The sequence below is a fragment of the Vicia villosa genome, linkage group LG7 (genome assembly GCF_029867415.1).
Source record: "Vicia villosa cultivar HV-30 ecotype Madison, WI linkage group LG7, Vvil1.0, whole genome shotgun sequence".
Lineage (NCBI taxonomy): Eukaryota > Viridiplantae > Streptophyta > Magnoliopsida > Fabales > Fabaceae > Vicia > Vicia villosa.
In genome coordinates this window covers 9,146,903-9,152,771 of record NC_081186.1, presented here as the reverse complement: position 1 = coordinate 9,152,771, position 5,869 = coordinate 9,146,903, and positions in this window count along the sequence as shown.

Here is a 5,869-nt window from a genome sequence, read left to right as displayed (position 1 = left end):
ACTTTTCATAACTACCTAAACAGTTTTCTAACAACCTAGAACTAATCCTAACCTTCAGCATAACAGAATGAAACTGATCCATAACAGAATTTCAAAACCACATATAACAAACCTTCAAAACAGAATTATAACCGAAAAAACAGAAATATAACCACCTAACTATTCTAACAACCTATTGTAACTAACTTCCTAAACTGACTCAAACTACCCTAACCAACTTCAATCTACACCCTTCAATTCGTAACAGAATCCCTAGGGCTCAGAGCTTCTCACCTTCACCTATATATCTCAAGCTTCCCTCCATAATTGAGGCTCTCCACCATTTTCCATACGCTTGCCACCATTTTTCACCAAGTTTCTCTACTTCACTCATCATCATCTTCATCTCCTCTCGACCACTTTTTTCTCAATCTCCATTCACTACCACCATGATCATCTCTTCTCTCACACCACCTGCAATTCATCTCTTCTCTCACACTCTCTGCAATCCATCACCCTCACCCTCTCACTAAAGCTCAATTTCGATTGTTGTTAGAGTCTCAATCTCTGAGGCTCTAATTTACAGAGCTTAACCTCTTTCAATTCTTAATCGTTCAATATCAACACACAGCAACCCCACTTCAGACAAATTCAAAAGGAAAATCGGAGACGGAAGAAGATGAAGAAGTATATGCAAGAAGGAGAAGAACAAGGTTACCTGAATTGAAGTATTTGTCACGTTTATTTTGCCAATTGCTTGAGAATCTCTGGATTCCTATCTGCTTCATCATTGCTTTCAAGCTTCACGCTCCGCAGGTAAACACCCCAATATCCTGATTCTTCATCTTCTTGCATTTTCTTCATCTACCATGTAATAAAGCTTACTCTGTTGACCGAAACCCCCATGGTGGTGGCTCCCAATTGGACCGAAATTACCGTTGAAGTTAGTTGTTATCATTTAGGGTTTTTGTGTCGAGGGGTGGGAGAGTCTGAAGCGGAGAGAATGAGAGTGAGTTAGTGAGAGACGGAGACGAGAGAGGCTGAGAAAGCGAGATGAAAGGGAGTCTTAGGTTGATGGCGGCCGCTCGGAGAAGAAGACTTCTCCGGCGCCGTTTCGCTCGCTTTAAGAAAAAGAGAAGAGAGTTTGAGTAGAGAATAGGGAACGACACAATTGAAGAACCCTAATTCCTAATCTTTTTTTATTTTCTTGGTTTTTATTTAATTCATTTTTATTTGAAATAAAATTTGAATAATAAATCAAATTGGATCAACACAAGAACTCTCACGGGCCATACAATGTTTTCCCCCATCGAGCCCAATCTCTCACCATTTTTGGTAACTGTCTGAATAATTGCAAAACACATCACCCTGGGCCTAACCATGTGGGCATGCGCCTGTTCCTAAGGCTGCATCACCATTTCAACTTAACACCCCCTGTTCCCTTTATCTCAATTAACAATTTAGATTTTACTTAGATTTTTTCATATTTTCTTTAGGTGATAAACACTAATTTTCTTCCTTTTAATTTTAGACTTTTAACACAATTGTTTACATATAAAAATAATCATTAAAAAATATTAGTTTAGGCTATCTCTTTTAATTATTTTTTTGGTTAATTAGAATTCGATTTCCTTCATAAAAACCATATAAAAATAGTAGTATTTCATGTCATTTTTGTACTATATTTTTGACTTGATATTTCATGCCTATGTGTGATTTTGTACCATTGCGCCATTCTCAATTTTTGCTTCTAATGTGACTTTATTTTCATGTCTCTTTAATTTCTAACTTTAGGTAGAAACCATGATAACATTAGGATCTAGATATTCCCTTGTAAACACTTAGGCTAGTTACTTCATTTTAGGCTAGTTTGCTTTTTCTTTTTCTTTTCAACATTAAAATATTTAATAAAGGAAGAGGCGAATCACACTTCACAAAAAGTGGGAGAGAAATGAGTGGGATTTATTCCCTAATCTGTTTCTCAAACACTTAGTGGGAGAGAAATGAGTGGGATCCATTCCCTAATCTATATTTCGATCACTATGTAGAGAAATGAGTGGGATTCATTCCCTAATCTGTTTCTCTACCATTATGCACTCTTATGTGATTCAATTCGCAGATTAATTCCCCTTAAAAATCACCAATCAAAAACATTTAAAATACTTAATAAAGGCTCAGACCTAAATAAAGTAATGAAGTGGTGCGAAGCCTTGTATTGGGTTTTGTTCATCATGAAGTTACATAAAAAACACAAACCACACTCTTCATTTTTCATTTGCCTCCGAGGCACTTAAGAGCACGTTACTTCCGCTCCATTCCCAGCTTAAGACTCCAGAGGTCGAGCAGCGGAGTGCGAATGTAACTGTTCAACTAAAAAACACAAAAACAAACAAAAATATTAAGCCGAACTACGGCGCTCTGATTCCTGAAAAGGATACGTAGGCATTAGGTCGCGGGGCCAAAGCGAGCACAACTATTTATAAACCTTATTTTCCCCGTGTTTCATTTTTTTCCTTTGCGTGCATTCCCTTAGCATTAAGCTTTAGATTTATAACACACCCTTAGAATAGAACAAACATAAGTGGATCCTGTGGAGTACCACAGACGTGAGGGATGCTAATACCTTCCTCTCGCGTAACCGAATTCTTACCCGATCTTTGGTCGCAAGACCTTTTCTTATCCTTATTCCAGGTTTACTGATATTCCTTTCCCTCTTTGGGATAAATATATTAGTGGCGACTCTGCATCATTTCGCGAGCGTGCGACAGCTGGCGACTCTGCTGGGGATCTCTCTTAGTCGATCCTAGCTTCTGTTTGTTTTCTTTTCTTTGGGTGTTTATTTATTACTTTATTGATTTACTACTTTATTGCTTTATTTCTTTATGCCTTTCATTTTATTTTCATATACTATGATTATTATTATGCTTTTCAGTTGGGATGGGGTATTAATGATTTGAGATAAAAGGCCCAATACCCAGGCCAGAGTGTTACTTAGGATACCTAGGATAGAATGGATAGTCATGACGCCAACAGAATGTCAGGTTCTGTTGATTGTGATCATGAGACCCACGGCCAGTCGAGGTTCAAATGGGATACCATTGTTGGTATGTATTTACAACAATGATGGTGTTTCAGGAGAACTGTTAACGCTGGAGACCTTTTGACCTACCTTATACTAGATCATACCCGTGAGAGGGGTCGGGAAATTTTGTTTTGCAGGAAACCATGCTTCCATCCTACCCCAAGCCATTCAGACTATCTATCAAAATCAACATCGAACCTCTGAATCTAGAGGTTCGACCTTATGTGACTTATGCAAAGGTTATCAATCCTGAATCAACGTCGAACCTCTGAATCTGGAGGATTCGACCATCTTTGACTTATACAGAAGTTCTACATCAGTTACCTATCAGAATCAACGTCGAGGATTCGACCATCTTTGACTTATACAGAAGTTCTACAACAGTTATCTATCAGAATCAACGTCGAACCTATGAATCTAGAGGATTCGACCATCTTTGACTTATGCACAAGCTATTTATCCAGAAAGCAGCGTCGAACCTCTGAATCTGGAGGATCCAACCATATCTTATTGTGAATACAAGATTACACTCAAAGATGTTTTTGATTCATGGAAAACTCAAATAAGCATTCAAACAACAAGACGGAAGCAGAAAACTCAAAGAAAAGCAAGCATTGATCACTCATGATAGAATAGGTTGACTCAACACAAGCTGAACAAGAAAAATGCAGAAAATCAGCAATTAGGTCGACCTACTGTCAACCCAGGTCGACCTAAAATGAAGAAAAATACATATACTGATGCTAGGTCGACCTACATAACAACTAGGTCGACCTAATCTAAGGAAATGTTCCCAGAACGCATCAGAAGAGGATTCTGGTCGACCTACTCCTTCAACAGGTCGACCTAACTGGGAGCAAACTTCAGCAAGCACTGCTAGGTCGACCTAACCTCTACAAGAGGTCGACCTAACTGATCAAGAAAGTCCAAAATTCAGTCATTCTTGGTTCCAACTGTTATGCAATCATATATATTGTGCAAGGGTTAATTATTCATCAACACCAACGACTGAAAGATACACAAACGCTTCTCATCTTCGTTCTTCATCATCCCCAACACAATTACACATAATCAATCTTGCGTTGCGGGTTAGTGATGAGTTCGATAACGTCCATGGAACGGAATTGAAGATTCCTAGTGGGTGAAGGTTTGTGGGGTTTGTTGGTGAATAAAATCTGCGGGTTTTGTCCTCCACGACGGGTGGTTCTTGGGGGTTTTTATCAAGAGGCGTTCATTGAGGATTCGGCTGAGTGTAACGATTGAGGAACGGGGAGTTCAAGGAATCAAGACACTGCAGAAGGGAATCAAAGTGAAGCTCTTGGATAACCTTGATCTTGCTCAAGATTAAGGGGGAAGAAGATTCAAAGGATCGACATAATTGGTTTATCGTTTATCGCTTTGTTATCTTCTTTGTATATACTACTTTCAACATTAATGAAAGATTACCCAATTTCAATTTGGAATTGGGGGCAGACGTAGTCGTAGCGAGGACGATCGACGAACTGCCTAAACAAATATCGTGTTCTTGTCGCTTTTACTTTTTCATTTACATTCTGTTCATATTTGGTTATAATAGCAAATTGATCAACGATTCGAGTGTTAAGATTGTGAACTAAGAACGTACATAAACATCACAATCCATCACACATTGAATTACCTTCAATTTGATCATTATCACCAAGTGTTTGTACATTTGTTTCTATCACTCTTACTGCATTGCAAACATTGTCCATCATACAAAAAGTTAATCTGATTTTCAATAAGAGAAACGCCTTGATTCTGCAACATATACTCTTATCATTTACCTCAAGTCTTTGACTGGTTTTTTAAACACATATATAATCGTTTCGATAGTGGTTCGGAATAGACGCGAGTCGATTCAGAATCACTTCCGCTGAAAAGTCGTTTAAATCCGTAAAACTGTGAACGATCTATTCACCCCCCCTCTAGATCCTAAGGCCAGCGTCTAACAAGTGGCATCAGAGCTCTGGTTTATTCCGTGCTACGTGAAACACTTATTGGAAAGATGGCTTCCGGACCTAAAGGGGCTCATAATAGAGCTCCAGTTTTCAACGGTGAAAACTATGGCTATTGGAAGGATTGTATGTGTGTCCACATCAATGCAATTGATAGGAACATCTGGACAGCTATTGTCAATGGTCCCTTTCAGATCACCATGACAAATGCAGCTGGTGCAGTTGTTCCAAAACCAGAAAATACTTGGGATGCTGAAGATGAAAAGAGATATGCATACGATTGGAAAGCGAGAAACATTCTAATCTCAGCTCTAGGAGTTGATGAATACTATCGCGTTTCCCATTGTAGATCAGCTAAAGCTATGTGGGACACATTGCAAGTTGCCCACGAGGGAACGGATGATGTCAAACTAGCTAGGATCAATACGTTAACTCAAGAGTTCGAACTCTTCCACATGGAAGATGGTGAATCCATCGAAAACATGCAGAAGAGATTCGTTCATCTGAAAAATCGGTTAAATTCTCTTGATAGACCTGTTTCCAATGCAGTTGCTACTAACAAAATCTTAAGATGTCTGAACAGGGAATGGCAACCCAAAGTTACAGCAATAAAGGAAGCAAATGATCTAAACACTTTAGACATCACAACTCTATTTGGTAAACTAGAGGAACATGAACAACACCTTAAATGTCTTGACATGCATGAGAAAAGGACAAAGAAAGAAAAGAACATGGAGAAAGAGGTAGAGAAGAAGTCAATAGCTCTAAAAGCTTCGAGCTCCAAGACCTCAAAACGAGAGCCAAAGGATAGTGACACAAGTGATGACGAAGA